General features: G+C 44.5%; 1 protein-coding gene across 4 annotated transcripts in view; it reads right to left on the bottom strand.

Moving 5' to 3' along the window:
• The window catches only part of hpcal1 (hippocalcin-like 1), a 62,886-nt gene extending 48,966 nt beyond the window's left edge, over positions 1-13,920 (bottom strand). For 2 of the 4 annotated variants that reach the window (XM_031901744.1, XM_031901745.1), the window contains exon 1: positions 13,435-13,916. The gene's annotated coding sequence lies outside the window, so the exon portion shown is untranslated. 4 annotated transcript variants of the gene reach the window in all.
• Between the last annotated feature and the right edge of the window lie 3,416 nt (positions 13,921-17,336).

Raw genomic sequence — 17,336 nt, 5'->3', positions numbered from 1 at the left:
GCAATTTAACAGGAAGTACTGTTAGTGCACCAGGAAGTGACATCATTAGAAGTGGGCAAGGGAAGAAATTTTTTTTTTCAAAGATGTATAAAGGAGTAAAATATATATAATACAGGTAATATAAGAAATATGCATAAGACCCATGACTGTGGGTCTGCATCTATATCTGCATCCAAAAAAAATCTACCTGCAACCTTCAGGGTACCCTCTTTTCTTGTGGGTAAACCGCAGGTACCAGACCCGCTGCAGGACTGTAGCCTAGGCTCCTAGCACCACCCATAGTTCCACCCTAGGCCTGGGCCTCTTCTGCCTACCCCTAGCTCGGGCTCAATCTGTGTTGTGTGTTTACCAGCAAGATGCAGTACAGGTATAGGACCCGTTATCCAGAATGCTTGGGACCAAAGGTATTCCGGATGAGGGGTCTTTCTTTAATTTGGATCACCATACCTTAAGTCTACAAAAAAATCAATAAACCATTAATTAAACCCAATAGGATTGTTTTGCATCCAATAAGGGGTAATTATATCTTAGTTGGGATCAATTCCAGGTACTGTTTTATTATTACAGAGAAAAAGGAAATCCGTTTTAAAATTCTGTACTATTTGATTAAAATGGAGTCTATGAGAGACAGGCTTTCCGTGATTCTGCGCTTTTTGGATAATGGGTTTCTGGATAAGGGATCCCATACCTGTATAAGCCTCCATTGCATTCAAGCGCACAATCCCTGCTACAGAGGAAGCCCCGGCCCTTACACAGAATATAAATCTCTGAATGGATAAGTATCCGGTTTATGAGGTGCATAACTTTGATTTACACATTATCAGCCTTCGGCTTCATGCTTGTATATAGTCATGGAACTCCTTGGTGACTTTAAATATCCTTATATGCTTAACGCTTCTATGTTCAAAATGGGTTATGGGGCTAGACCTTATACAACTAAAATATGACAAGACAATTCCCTCTCTCATGCTAGATGAGGAAGAGGTTAATAGACAGCCACTATAAAAATGACCAAGCAGCATAACTGGATCAATTAAAGAGGAGGAGCCTCATACAGACACAGGCCAACATGTAATCTGATTAAAATAAGCTGTAATAAGATCTCTCTTATGTCCTCAGGTCCAGTTCCACTGGGAGTGTATCACTGAATATTCCATTGTAAACTCATTCACTGCACCAATACAACAGATTGGGATATCACTATATCCTTTATTCTGCTCTAACGATATCAGTTGGATTCTTTGCACATATACTACAACATGGGTTCTTCAAGGAGACCAAAACGGATCTCCCTGCTGCTTAGAGAATTTGGCTAAAAATACTATATTTTTTTTATACTGTACTTACTAAGCCTAAACTTTCAGCATCTCAGTAGCAGCAATGATCCAGGACTTCTCACATCTTGGAAAGTGTCAGTGACACTGCACATGCTCAGTGGGCTCTGGGCAGCTGTTAAGAAACTAAGCTTAGAGGTTGTTGCAAATTATCAGGCAGAAAATTAGGGTTTGTCTGTCATATAAGCTGATGCTACAGGGCTGATTATTACATTCTGATGCTAATTGCACTGGTTTCTGAGCTGCCATTTAGTAATTATGGGTATTAATTACAGCCATATATTGTGCACAAGGCTAAACTTGCTTACAGTTGAACAAGTAAACAAGAGTTCCCTGGCAGTTCCACTATTGGCTGTTTCTGTCTCTTTGCCACCCTGGGCAGGGTGGTTGGTGCTGAAGTGCTTATGGTAGGGGGCTCAGTAGTAGTTAGTGTGAGAATAGATCCATTTATAGCTAGAACTGAGAGTATGGCCAGTCATGGGGCCCTTCAGATGGTTAATTGATCCACCAGGGACCCAAAAGAGTGTTGCTCTAATTCAATGTCTTCTGAACTGACACTATAGCAAACGTGCTTGGCTGCGTTTATGCCAGGTCCCTTTAAAAGGACCACAGTTCTATTTTTTCCTATAGAATTGCACTCAGTCCAAGGGACTAATTATGCTGGAAGAGACTGATGATATCGCTATGAACAGATTATTAACAATCCTGTTACTGAACAGGCCATTTACAGCTCATTTGGTTAAGCTGTCCCCCTGGGCTGCTAGACTGCTGCCTTGCTCGATATGAAGGCACTGTAACACAATAGGAGGCCTGTGGGAGGTAATGAGGATACATATGGTCAGCCAACTTAAGGGATGAGGGTTAAATGGGTAAGGCTAAAACTGCTGTGCCAGTATCTGCTCTGTAGAAATATAAAGGAAGTAATTAAACACTTCCCTGTTCATATTACATCTAAATTACTTCAAATAATAAAAGGATGCCCTGTGTTGTAGTTGCTATTTACATTTTTATTAACATGAAAGTGATGACAGTAGTTGAAGTTCAACAACATCCTGCTGGCCCCCCCATCCTTCATCAGACAGTATATTCAGTAGTTACTTGACAGAATGATAGGAGACACCTCCCACACCCAAAATCTATTTTCTCTTCCTTCACTCTGCATGACTTCATTATAGGTTATCTGCCAGGATCTTCATTATTAACAGCTGGCTTCCTTCTGACCCCCGTTGCCAAGGTAATGCCGGATAGAAACACACAAACAGAAGCTGTTGCCCGGGGGGGGGCATGCATCAAAATATGAACATGCAGAATATAAATACTGCCCCCTGTCATTTTCTTATGGCTTTAAAAGCCCCACGTGGCAAATGATTAGACTTCTCCTGCCCATGTTCAGCGCTAAGCACACACACCAGCAGATTGCTTACTGATAGGGTTGCCACAAGCCCGGTATTTGACCGGCCTAACAAGCAAATCATAAGCTAAGGCTGATGATTGCATTACAAATTATGTGGCAACCCTACCTATAAGTCCTTTCCCTGACCCTTATTACCCCTTATAAGCGGAGGGCTGCCTCTGCCCCACCCAGCCCACCCATTTTCCCGGCCCAAGCACTGACAGGGCAGCTAAGAGGGTTACCCTTCAGTTTCCTTACCAGTGGATACCCACTAACAGCTGCTGCCTAGTTGGGAGGGTAAATTGACCATTGGCAACCAGTTGGCTGAAGAAATTCCATACTAAAGGTCGCCAAGCGAGCAGATCTTCTCCCGATATCCCCACCTACGGGTGGGCGATATTGGGCTAATTTGGTTGTTTGGCCCTGGGGCCAAACGATTGAATTAGAACGACGGGTATAGGCGTCCGTCGGTTCGGGGACCGCATCAACGAGTCGAAACGGTCCCCGATCAGACTAATTTTTAAACCTGCCCAATCGATATCTGCCCTATTTCAGGCCAGATGTCGGTTGGGCAGACCCGTCTGTAGTGCCCATACACAAGCCAATAAACTGCCATATCTGTCTAAGGGACCCATATCGGCAGCCAGAATCGGCCCGTGTATGGCCACCTTAAGGAACTGCTGAACAAAAAGCTACAACATTCAAAAACCATTGTCTCATTTTCTCTGCATCATAGTAAATGTTTAATTTAGGTAAAGGATTCTTTTAATAATCTCTTAATCAACATTTGTCAATATGTTATTTATAAGGTGCATAATAAACAAAGTACAGAGAACAAATGGCAGTTATTGCTGCAGTGCTGGCACCAAGGGACAAAAGCAAGGAAGAAAAGTAACTTTCCAGTTAATAAACAATTGCACAGGAAAAACTTAACAATTTATGCTGAATCTGTTAAAGGGCAAGTACAGCAGTTTTGCACAGCATTCAGGCCACAGCCTGTCCTAACCACCAGTGAGCAAGATATTTTAGATATTTATCATTTCTTCTCATTGGCGTTCTTTATTAAATTTTCTTTTAAACAAAGCTGCTGAGGTCCAATTACACCCTATGGACATATCAGCGTCTGTCTGAAAGTAAACCTTTCTACTACTCCGCTCATTGAGGATAATAAATAATAAATACTTGGGAAAGAAAAAAAAGATAGAAGCATTATCTCAGAACAATTTTCCAGTTTTGATAAATCTGCCTGTAGGTTTGAGATGCTGAATGCTGCGGTTAGAATGCTCCTGTATAAAGGCAGCTAAAGACGTGGAAGGAAACTTGACAAGTTGCTTATACATTCCTATGCAAGAACATAAGAAGCTGTATACTAATAATATACTAATCGCACCTCTGAAGTAACACCTCCCAGGCACATATCTGCGGGCGGTTTATAGGAGCCGATGCATTCGATTCTAATGGGTAATCCTAATTGGATTGGAAAAGATATATAGGAAAGACAGTAGTTTCTATTAACCTATTGTCCCCTTAAGAACATGGTGACTTCCACCTGTGGCTATTTTTGGACTTAAAAGATGGCCATAAACAATAAGATCCTCTTATTAGGCAAGAATGACAAAACCAGCAGATCATTGCCCAATTTGGCCACCTACATTTTGGGCCAAAATGGGCTGATCCAATTGCTTGGCCAAGGATAGGATCAAAATGGGTGACTATGTGGCCCTTGTTCTACAGCTGCCAGACAGCTCTCAGAACAACTATTTGGTGAGATATCTATTAAACAGGTCTTCAGAGCAGGCTCATACATGAGCAGATACGCTGCCGCTTCGTCTGAAGGGGTCAGATTGCCTGATTAATTCTTCCTGTGTATGGGCTGGTTTAGTTTCAGGTCACACATGAGACCCCAGGGGCAATCCCAAGACAATCCATCAATGACAAAGAAACAGCTTCTGAAGGCCAGCCCCAACCCAGCCCGACCTGGCTTCTCTGGCACTTTGTGTCAACAAGTTACTTTGGGGGCCAATTAATGAGGGCCTATTTTTTGCATAGGGTTCTCTGTTGGCTGCCCCATGAGTGCACTCTGCCAGCAGCATTCACAATACAGTGTCACCCTGACACGCGCTCAAAGAGAGATCTTTGTAGGTGAAAAACCAAAGTTCCCAATAATGGCAATATTCCCAATAATGCATATGCGTATTAACAATTTGAGGTCACAAACAAAAGCAGTTTTTTGTTTTGTACACATCACAAAAAGAACCCAATGAGCACACAATAACATTCCCAGCATCACTTGTCTCTCAGTACCCGTTACACCCTGCGGTGTAGATTACCTACCTGTTGACCGCTAAGCATTTAATTTCACAATGTGACTATGGGATTTTAAGATTAACAACCACATCAAGGTTCTTGGTACTGGCACGCCCTGCCTCTATGTGTAAGCCGCTAGCTCTACATTGTACAGAAAGCCAGAAATTCTCTCTCAGGCACAAAAAAGTGGCCAAAGAACAATAGCACTTGGCCGTGGCTACCGTGATTCCGTTGGCAAGTGTAACAAGCATAGATCATATGACAGATGCAAATCTGGTTTTATTTCCTATATACAAACACACATTTATTCATTGTAAGAATAGGCCACAAAGGCACCAACCAACCATGATGGAACAGTAGAAGTCTGTCCAAGCAAACAGAGCTATTTAAACAAATACATTCCAGCCTGACTTGATATGGACTGAAAGGCTGGGACACACATCCTACTGGTGCATTTACCATGGCCTGAGGCTCTTATGTTCATTGACAGCCCCATAATTGGGCTTTCTTGTCTGTCGTAATTCTACCTTCCAGCCAACAGAAAAAGAAGATTCTCTATTTTTTTTGCTGCAGTTATTTGAATTTGTGCATAACGTTATGAACACAGACTTTATCAGGGGAAAAATTAGCAGTTAGTAACTACCAAGGAATACTCTGAAGATAAGTTCTGTATCAATCAGCACGGGAAGACTGTGTTGCTAGTGATAAATACATGGATGGGTGTCCCCAGACACTCTCACATATCTTAAGCAATTTCCAAAGTGCAAGGCAGGAGCGCCAAGGTACAAGGTATTAGGTAGTCCTGTACTTACCCCCTTCTTATGCATTTAGGGCTCCCCTTCACCTCTTAGGTGAAGTCACACAGAGCTACATGTCATGGCTACTGAATGCCAGAAAATACCCTGCCATTTTTTGCCAATTGCCTCTGCTAAACACACATAGAGACAACTATCAGTAAATGATCAGCATTGTCTTTTTTTAGTAGCCACAACAAGTAGCTGCTACTAGTAGCTCTGTGTGTCTTCACCCTTACCCTTCACTCGTGTGTCTTCGCCCTTAGTACTGCTCAGCAGAATGGATGAGGATGGAGCATGGCAGGTATATGGGCTCCAAGTGGCATAATTTGCCCCTTTGTTCTGTATTAGATAATCGGTTTTGAGTTAAAGTAATCTACTGGTACTGTCTAAAGAGTCACAGAAGTGACATCTCCTCCTTAGCATCATCTAATTCTTGTATAAAATGATTTTCTCAAACTGAAATAATTTTAAAAAGTTAGAAGTATTTGCTTAATATGGACTCTGTGAGAGATGGTCTTTAAGTATTTCAAGCTTTTTGGGTAAAGGGTGTCCAGATAAGGGATCCCATACCTATGTTGGGTTAAGGATGTTAACCCTTCAACTTATACTACAAGTTACAGTGGTTAGATCGAACCAGAATCCCACCAGCAGAAGGTGGCTACAAGTCACCATATGATTGATATATATGAAAAAATAACTGTTTTTTTATGTACAAATGTTACGTAACCATTGCATCTGCAGGCAAGCCAAGCGCACAGGAGCAGAATCCAGAAACTCCAGCTGCAATAAATAAATGTGGGGGGAGAGGCTAAATGAGTGATGGCTGCTAGGAAGTATCTGATAATAAATAGCCCTTAATCCCTAATGCTTTGCAACTGCTTATGAAACTGGATAAACAGAAACCTGTAAGTGATGGGATTAAAAACAGCCATGTAACCTAAAGAAAAACATTTTGCAGAATGAAAACAGTTGGTTCTGAGTGGAAATACAGAATGTAAGTGTCTAGTAACCTGTCTATGAACCCATAGCAACCAGTTGGCAGTTCTTTGAAAGACACTGCACTAGAAATAAAGTTATGAAACGACATGCTGTTTTATGCTGTATTGTTATTTTATCAATCCCCTACCTGCTGACAGAATGCCAGACATGTGCATACGTGTAAAGGGAAATCTTTGAAACAGAAGCATTTAAAGTATTTCAGTAAAAGTAGAAAACTCATGTTTCAAAGAGACTTGGTCCCTTCCTCTTCCAGTCAACTATATCCCACTGGCTGTCTGAGAATGTTATATTCCTTGGCTCATGGGTGGGTGGGGGTGACTAACTGGAAAACCCATCAGTTGATCCTTCCACGTTCTACTTCTTTACACATGACGAAATTAAATGGCCCCAACCCCACGTATCTGGTCCCAAATGCACAAGTGCATAGCAGAGATGGTGTTCACTTTCAAACCCAGGCATCGTGGTCATGATCACCAACCTAGGATAAGGTACACTGGATAAAAATCTACAGGTAATGGTTTAGTTCCCCTTTAAGCTACTTATGGTCAGGCTAATCTGAGCGTAACAGAGTCAATACCGTTCCTAGATGTAATTTTGTACACCTTCCACTGCTTCCATCACAGCAAGCAAAGTTGTCTACTAATCAGTGTGGATCCAGGTACAACATGCAGAGGAGACAATTGAATGTATGTGACAAAGTGTTTCAGGTGCTAAATATTCTGCTTTTGCTGTGACCAATTCACATCTTCTTTGCCCAGATAAAAAGCTCAGTAACCAATTACAATAAAGTGATGGAAGGGTTAAAAATAATGGAATATACCGTCAGGGTCAGAATGCCTTTTAGACCATCCCTATAGTAAACACTGGAGTACACATTCAGTATCAGCAATGCACCCTTGGCACCCAGGCAGTCGTACCACATTTAAAGATACAGCACCGACAAACAGATGGATACACATATGCCTTAAACAAAGAAAAAATATTGGAATCAACCGCAGTATGCTTGAAACTCATTGTGAGGCAGCCAATAAAAGGTGCTAATAGTAACGCACACCACTCGCTGGGCGATTTTTGTTTGATTTAATCCATGGGCTCACAGCAGTTAATAGCTCTTGCTGAACTGTCACTTTAGGTACTGCTGCTATTGTCCCAGCTGATTTAACAGTGGACAGGGCTTTCATAAATCTGCAACCCTGTTATATGCAAAAGGCCATGGGGGCATTAACACAATTTAAAGTGCAAAAAAACCCAAAAAACGTTAGTTACAGCTAAAATATAAAAAACCGCAGATGATTAAACTTAAGAGCAGGGAGACCCAATCTGTGGAAGGATGCAGACCAGGGGTAGGGTGGGTCCAGCCTGTAGGGTAACATTTGGAGAAAATGCCTCTATTCAGATGTTACAGTTAATACACAAGTGGAACGTCTGTGACAGAGCTTTTCCCCTTTAGGGGCCTGGGGACAGGACTTTAGCAGAGCAAAGGTTCAGGCTGCTGAGTAGAATGCAAAGGGCTGAGAGCTGTATGGGAGTGGGTGGAGTTTGGGAGGGCGGTGGGTGTGATTTGGGTACAATCGGGCAGTGGTCAGGCAGTTTAGGAGCCTGGGCATGTGAGGGGCATTTTCTTCCCACTGGTGCTCTCTTGTACTTGTTTACAGCCAAGGGGCAGAGGTGACCACTGATGTTATAATTGATGACCCCTAGAGAGAGTATGGGGCCCCATGAAGCCATAGTTCTCCTCTCATACTACTGCATATGAGATCAGTTATCTGAAAACCAGTTATCCAGAAAAGCTCTGAACTACGGAAATGCCATCTCCCTTAGAACTCATGTTAATCAAATAATTCTAAGTTTCAAAAATGATTTCCTTTTTCTCTGTAATAATGAAACAGTACCTTATACTGCAGGAATCCATATTGGCAGCAAAAAATCATGTAATATTTAAATGATTTTTAGCAGGCTTAAGGTATTAGATGTTCCAAATTAGGTAAAGACCCCTTATCTAGAAATCCCCAGGTACCAAGCATTCTGGATAATGGATCCTATACCTGTACTGAATGTCAAAGGGGAACTTATATCAAATCAGCAAATTGCATAGAATTTCTGTACAATGGAACAGAAAAAGCCACAATTTACAGCAAACTTTGTTACAAAAACAATAAAATCTCACAATATTTTGCCCATTGCTAAAGAGAAGCATCAATATCACGGCTGTTTCTTATCTGCACGACTGCGCAGCGACTCTCTGGTGCGACTGATACCAATGCCGCAGAATATGTTGCAATGTCTGTAACACTCGGCTTCTGCTTTTATGGGACAGAAAGGGTTTTGACTCTGTTTATAGCTGCCACAAGCGCTGCACTTCTCCCAGCAAATGATGGAAATGTTTAGTTAATAGAAAACATTGCTTTAATATAAAGAGTTGAAATTGAAACAATGTTTTCCTCCTTACAAAAGACAATTCCCTGGTTAGACTGTAATATTGATTGGATTTTGAAAAAGTCATCTCTTTTATGTGTCCTGCCTGAATCTCTAGAGGCTGTTGGGGAATTCTGGGAATTGTAGTTAATGAAGAACTAGAAATGCACACGTTGGACCAGCTTCGCTCAGACGGTTTCCTTTAATCAACAACCTAAGAGGCGGTTATGCAGAACATTTCCCCTGTGCCAGGTACCCAGAGTCTCTCCCAGAGGAGGGCAGGCAAGGCAACACAAAGCCACAGCAGATTCATTGCACAGTAGGCTTATTTCCAGTAACAGCTGGAAGATGGGAAGCAGCAGCAGCAGCAGCAGCAGCGCAGCGTATTGACTACACTAAAGCCCAGACATTCAGAATTGTGAGCCACAGAGCCAGACACTCCCATAGGCAGACTGGCTGCTGGGTATATCTCTGCCCATAGTGGGAAAGGCACTTGTCTATATGGGCAGAAAAGCTGCAGACACATGACCCATGGCTACAGCTGCTGCAGAACCTCGTGGATATGTGTGGGGTTCGGTTCTGCTTTTTACTCATCTGCATTGCAATGCTAAATGGGAATAGACAGCTAATTAGCCCATAACGGTTTGAAAATGCCATAGGGCAGGGCTCCCCCCAGGACAGATTTGGCCCCCAGAGAATTAATTTTAATATAACCCACCCCTTAAATGTGCAGCGTGAGAAATAATCAGCCACTATATGAAAAGAGCTGAAAAGTACAATACACAGAGGAAGGGCAAGGGCACAACTACAGATTTTCACGTATTTGCAGTAGCCTTATACCCCCATTTAAATATCTGGCAGCAAAAGTGCAGAGGGATAGGAAAGTGAGTCTGTGTTACCCTATCCTTTCCCAGGATGCTCAGTGACTGGCTGAGCATCCTGGGAGTTCACTAAAACCTCACATGTTGCATCTATTTTCAAGATACTTTATTTTCTGGGTTGAAAAAGAGTCACGGATAGGCACCAGAAACCCAATTTCCATTATATGTGAATATACTCAGCAAAAAATACACAACCCAATCAACCTCACACTTATAACATTATATACCTTTTACATAATGACAGATATAATGGCACCTAAGGGCACACTGAAGTTGCACAGTACTACTGGAGCCCCCCAGTATATCCCCACCAGCGTGCCTGCTGCAGAACTACAATTCCCAGGATTCTTGCAGCAGTTGAAGGGATAAAAATTGTCTAACCCCCCTATTCTACCTACAAGGACCCGTGCAGTAATACATAGTAATGTGACACCCCTTTCTGTCCTGGCCTGTTACCTAATTACCTGCAGAGAAACCAGGTCACAAACCCTTAATGAAAGAAAGATCAGCGCTGCTAGCCTCCATTTCTGTGTAGTGCATGCTGTAGCCTCTTTAAAGCACCGTGCCCTGACAGATTATTTAATAGAGGCTCTAGAGACCTGAAGGCAAATCCCAGTGATCCACAAACAGGGAATACCAAGGAGAGACCCAGCCAATTTAGCAGGCACTGGGGCTGGGTATCCCCGACAGAAGTCATTCGCAGTGGATGTTGCCTTTATTCTCTCCCTGTAAATGTAAGTGCAAGTCGGCAGCCAGAGCACCTCCTAGGTGCCGGTGAAACATTAACAGACCTCCTCACCACAAATCACTTTCTTCTTGCAGGGGGTAAAGGTTGGGGAGATAAACTTTAAATCAGACCCTTACATTGTTAAAGAGAACTGGGGGGCACATAAATACTCTCTAATGCTAATGTAAAGGTTTTATTTATACACAGTATAGACCTAGTATGGGCACCCTGGGGCAATCTAGAAATCTGTAACTTTCACCATAACCGGATAGCCAATGGTACTGAACTTGACATCTGGGAGGGCAGAGGGTTACTTGTCTGGTTGCGCAGAGACAGGACACAATGCACGATTCCTCTGATGGAAAATGCATGAGTAAATATTGGGCAGGTCATATAAGGTTTCTATGGGTAACCAAGCAGTTACATATAAAGAATGTTAAAGGCAATGCCTGTAGCATAAGGAAAGAGAGGGGCTGAGCAGGTCTCCATATAATTCCCTAACCTACTGCAGCACCACAACTCCAGTACGTATACACACCCACCCACCAGCTTATAAACAGGTTACTCTTATTTTAACAGAATAGCCCTGTACATTATGCTGTAACATGCTGCATTGCACTTGCACTATGCCATCTGGGCATGCAGGGAAGCAATAGTAAGTCTCCAGCTTAAACACAGGGGGCTGAACAGATCAACAGCTTAGATGTAGAAGGGTTCGGATCAGATCTCCAGCTTGGAGGTGAAGGGGTCCGACCACATATCTTGCTTGGAGGCGCAGGGGTCCAGTCAGATCTCAGGTCAGATCTCCGACTTAGAGGCACAGGGGTGAGGTCAGATCTACGGCTTGGAGGCACAGGGGCGAGGTCAGATCTCCGACTTGGAGGCACAGGGGTGAGGTCAGAGCTCCGACTTGGAGGCACAGGGGTCCGGTCAGATATCAGGTCAGATCTTCGACTTGGAGGCACAGGGGTGAGGTCAGATCTCAGGTCAGATCTCCAACTTGGAGGCACAGGGGTCTGGTCAGATCTCCGGCTTGGAGGTGCAGGGGTCCGGTCAGATCTCCGGCTTGGAGGTGCCGGGGTCCGGTCAGATCTCCGGCTTGGAGGTGCCGGGGTCCGGTCAGATCTCCGGCTTGGAGGTGCCGGGGTCCGGTCAGATCTCCGGCTTGGAGGTGCAGGAGTCCAATCAGATCTCTGACTTGGAGGCGCTGGGGTGAGGTCAGGTCTCCAGCTTGGAGGCACAGGAGTCTGATCATATCTCTGGCTTGGAGGCACAGTGGTCCGGTCAGATCACCGGCTTGGGGGCACAGGGGTCGGGGTCAGATCTCCGGATGGAGGCACAGGGGTCGGGGTCAGATCTCCGGCTTGGAGGCACAGGGGTCGGGGTCAGATCTCCGGCTTGGAGGCACAGGGGTCGGGGTCAGATCTCCGGCTTGGAGGCACAGGGGTCGGGGTCAGATCTCCGGCTTGGAGGCACAGGGGTCGGGGTCAGATCTCCGGCTTGGAGGCACAGGGGTCGGGGTCAGATCTCCGGCTTGGAGGCACAGGGGTCGGGGTCAGATCTCCGGCTTGGAGGCACAGGGGTCGGGGTCAGATCTCCGGCTTGGAGGCACAGGGGTCGGGGTCAGATCTCCGGCTTGGAGGCACAGGGGTCGGGGTCAGATCTCCGGCTTGGAGGCACAGGGGTCGGGGTCAGATCTCCGGCTTGGAGGCACAGGGGTCGGGGTCAGATCTCCGGCTTGGAGGCACAGGGGTCGGGGTCAGATCTCCGGCTTGGAGGCACAGGGGTCGGGGTCAGATCTCCGGCTTGGAGGCACAGGGGTCGGGGTCAGATCTCCGGCTTGGAGGCACAGGGGTCGGGGTCAGATCTCCGGCTTGGAGGCACAGGGGTCGGGGACAGATCTCCGGCTTGGAGGCACAGGGGTCTGGTCAGATCTCCGGCTTGGAGGCACAGGAGTTGGGGTCAGATCTCCGGCTTGGAGGCACAGGGGTCCGGTCAGATCTCCGGCTTGGAGGCACAGGGGTCCGGTCAGATCTCCGGCTTGGAGGCACAGGGGTCGGGGTCAGATCTCCGGCTTGGAGGCACAGGGGTCGGGGTCAGATCTCCGGCTTGGAGGCACAGGGGTCCGGTCAGATCTCCGGCTTGGAGGCACAGGAGTACCCTGACCAAAGGTGCCGGCAATGGAGTACCTAGCGTAAGGTGGTTGGCTTGGGGGCACAAGATATACACGTATCAGGGATTAGAAAGCGCTGGACCTGAGCTCCCAGCATGTTAGAAGCCCCTACGGGACAGAAATCTGTACTTGTATGACTACTGTTTTTTTTCTTTTTACTATAAACATCACAGAAGCCCAACCTGTAACTTCCAGCTGTTGTTAAACTACAACTCATGAATCCCCTGTTTCGCCCCTAAGGAGCCCGGCGGCCCCCGGACCGATGCTTTCTCTGCCTATAAACCAACCGTGAGGAAAGTAACAACAATAATAAACACTCCGCTCTCATTAATTCTAAAGCATCAGTTGTGCCCCTGCTCTCTAGCGCCCCCGGGTGAGGGAGAATGTAGGCACAACAGAGTCACTTACCAGTTGCCGGTAAGTTCACTCGTCCCTCCAGCAGTCACTGCGATGTGTCTGACTTCCACTCTATGGCGCCCAGAGTTCCACCTGCGGTCGGACAGGCTCCCCCCACACACCCAGAGGCAGGCAGGCAGGGCTGGGAGAGTACAGGCGGTACAGGCAAGTTTGCAGCCCGGGTGTCAGACAGTGCCGAGAGGCTTACACGGAGGGTCCCCTGCTGGCTGGCTGCTCTCTCTCACTGAGCACATAGTTCGTACAAGCGCTGGCAGCGGCCAGTCCGGGCACTTTGCATAGTGAGGAGGAGACACCGGAGCGGACCAACAGCGCCCTACGCGCAATGGAATATTACAATAGTGCGTCCCAACCCCAATGCCCAGCGGAGGGGGGTAAATCACTTGTAGAAATAGCCGCCTTCCTCCTGTAGGAGGTAACTAGACTGAAGCAGCGCTCAGCGATACCTCCCTGTGTAATTAGCCCGATAGCATTCGTGTTGTTTCCAGCTAAACTCATCTTGTTGTGAAGTTTAGAGGCGTGACAGTAGCACCCCCCGCCGGTACTTACAGTTGGTATGTCCCATGGTTTTCTCAATGTGCGGCTCCCAGGGCTCAGGAAGTGGCGGAGGGTGGAGGTGCCGAGTTGGGTGCTGTCCGTTCCTCATGTAGTATTACTGTATCTCAGCAGTAGGACTTAGTTTTCTACTGTTATTCCCTGACGCCTCTTTGCCTATAGACTATTATTACTTTTACTTGGCCTTAAAGTGGGGGCACTGTTTATTTTTCATTTGTGTTGAATGATTTAGACTTAAAGGGGAACTAAACACAAACAGGAACCTGATGTAAATGTATTGTGAGCACCTCTCTCAGGGCTTTTGGCAATTTGCATTAACTTTTTCTTTTTTTTTAGTCGTTTCTAAAATCTTAGCAGTTTTATAATCCTGTCTTTTCATTATCAGGCTTTGAGCTCATCGCCATTATTCAGAGTTGGAATGTAAGTATTCCTATGGTCAGTGAAGGACATGGGCATGTCATTGGCATTCTCAATCTAAAAAGCCTGGTAAGAGCAGTCTAAAACTGCCCCTGTCGTAGAAACCACAAAAAATGTATACTGCAACAAATCATATTCATTTTTAGTTTGGGTTTAGGTTCCCTTTAATATTATCAGTAATGGACTGGGTAAAGAGCCATCAGTCACAGCCATAAGTAGTGGGCAGCTGATTGGCAATCACCATAGTCAGTAAGGAGGTGTGACTGCATTGTATCTGAATAGTAGGATCCCAATACGGAGGGGGAGGAAATTAATGCACGGTGGCGGATAAGTTGATTAAGCTCTCAGCTGCAGGGTCTGGTTTAAATTAAGTCACAAAAATTGCAATAGCTTGCTAAGGATTTTATGGTTTGGGGACTGTAATTATGTAGTAAAAAAAAAAAAAGTCAGACAGTGAAAATCCAGGAATAAAAGGATTGTTAGAAATGTAATTACTTGTACATGTCTGTCAGTAGCTGATGCAGCAAATAGGTGGCAGTGTGTGTCCTTGTGAGATAGGAGTACAGCCGGAGAGTCGCACAGTACAGAGTATACAAGGGGTATCGGGCTGGTTGTGCCATTCGGGGCCTGCTGGGAGGCAGATTGCCTGGCCAAAATGTTAAAGATATTAAGCTGCTTTCCTGGCAATTATATAAAATCCATTTGTTGAGCTGAAGAGAGCAAACTGTATATCTCATTACTGTCCTGATGTATCGCACCTGCTTATAGGGGTTTCGTATTATTTAGCACTTGGAATACAGACACACTGCATCTATATCTGAGTAGTGAAGCCAAACCCCTACAATGTGGGCAGAACTCAACCCCCCCCCCCCCCCAAAAAAAAGTCATCTGAAACAAATAGTCGCCTTTGGTTGTCCATCACATCACAATAAGAGGTGTATTTATTGGAGACAAACATCACTGGTAATGTTGCCTATAGCAACCAATCACACCTTTGCTTTGGTTTTTGTTGTAGGTTCAAATCGTAGGGGGGGAATTTACTAAAGGTCATATTTTTTTTCACGATTCTTATCCTTATGTGCAAAAGTACGATTTTGTTGTGGGAAAAAAAAGCACAATTTTGTTGCCATTTATTATGCGACAAAACTGCAACAATTCCAAAAGAAAAGATACGCCATCTATAGGCTGTTGAGGTTATGTAGAAGTCAGCGGGGGGGGGGGGGGGGGGGGAGGGGGTTCTTTTTACAACTGGAAGAACTTTCTTTGTTTTTGGGTTTTTTAGATGCTTTCATTAGTGCATAAAATGATACACGTCTTTTTTTAAAAGGCTGTTTTAATAAATCACTTTGCAATTGTAATTTTGGAGAAACTGAGTTTAGTTGTTGTTTCAAAAATCTCTAAAACCACAAAAATCAGAATGTTAACAAATCTGCCCCTAAGTGCTGATTGGTTGCTATGGGCAACATCACCTGTGATGTTTGACTACAGTGTTAATAAATACACCCAAAAGAGTTGGTTTGGCCAAAAACTTTAACTGCAAAGTATTTTTAAGGCAAAGGTCCCCAGAACCTTCATATAAATACTATGTAGCTGAACACCGACACGACACCAGATCTCCCTGTGTATGGAGCACCAAGGGATCCATTAGGATGGCTAACTGCCCATTGTACGCGTTAGGCTTTTGGTGTTTTTCTTTTCACCACTAGAGGGCAGCAGTAGGTTTTAATCTTTTTGCCACTCAAATTTGCACATCAGGACCATTGGTATGCAGCTGATCTACATAGAAGCATGATTTATGTTAACTGTTGACAGGCATATGGGTGATGATGGTGTGGTAATTGGTTATGGTCTTGGTGACCTATAAGATAAGATAAGGTTAAGGCAATACTGTATACGCCCCACTATGCATATTTTATTGGCCTTGTTCGGTTTTTCCTTGCTGAATGCCTAATTAAAAAGTTTATTTTTGGCCAAATAATTATGCCGTTGCCATGGTTGGGTATGCTGAGATTTAAGGTCAGAAGACAACATTATTGTACCAGAGCATAGATTATTATGCGCAGCTCTAATTTAAGCACTCATAGAACCAATTAAAAAAATGATGTGATTAAAACAAACCTGTAAAACACTGTGTGTGACATGGCCCTTAGTAAAAGGGTAGCTTCTTTGCTGACTTAACTTTTTTTAACCAGGGTGTGATTTGAATGAACGACTGATATATGAAAAGAAAAGGACCTAAATAGAAAAATAAGTAATATAAAGTAACAATAACAATGAGACATAGTAACCACAGTTATAAACAGAGTATAATATGCCTTTAAATAAATCTCTGTTGGCTGTGACAGCCTGTCGCTGGTATCTATCTGCAGTGTAACCTGGAGGTGAAGAAGAGAAGCAGACCTGCACAATGTGCAGTGTTTGGGATTTAGGTTACTAACAGACACCCAAATGCAGAGAATCTCTCTCCCACTCGCTTTATCTCCCTCTATTTGGGATTTGCTGTCTCTGCCCCATGGCACAGCTTATCAGCCGGCAAGCTTGTATTGCCTATTGCCTATTGAGACATCATATTAACCCAGAACTTCCAACCACTGCTCTGTGGACTTCACTGTCATTTCCAGGACATGACCCTCTGACTGTGCCTCGTTGGTGCTTTTGTGTGCGTTTTACGTTTTATTATGTGATTGTTTTCTTTATTTTGGTTCCATTGGGATTATTGTTGTTTAACTTTTACATTTGGGGTCGGTTGATTCGTTAATTATTATCAGGTGATATAAACTATTTAAACCTTTCGTTCTGACATACGGGTATGCCTATGACTAAGTGCGCACGCGCACGAAACGCGTTAGGTACCTGTATCCTAATGGACTAATAAAGATGAAGTTTTATCCTTTTTAATCCGGTGTGCTTGGAGCTTCTTTCGT

This window comes from Xenopus tropicalis, chromosome 5 (genome assembly GCF_000004195.4).
Source record: "Xenopus tropicalis strain Nigerian chromosome 5, UCB_Xtro_10.0, whole genome shotgun sequence".
Taxonomy (NCBI): domain Eukaryota; kingdom Metazoa; phylum Chordata; class Amphibia; order Anura; family Pipidae; genus Xenopus; species Xenopus tropicalis.
The sequence above is the reverse complement of the archived record's forward strand: the minus strand, read 5'-3'. Positions and strand labels throughout refer to the sequence as shown.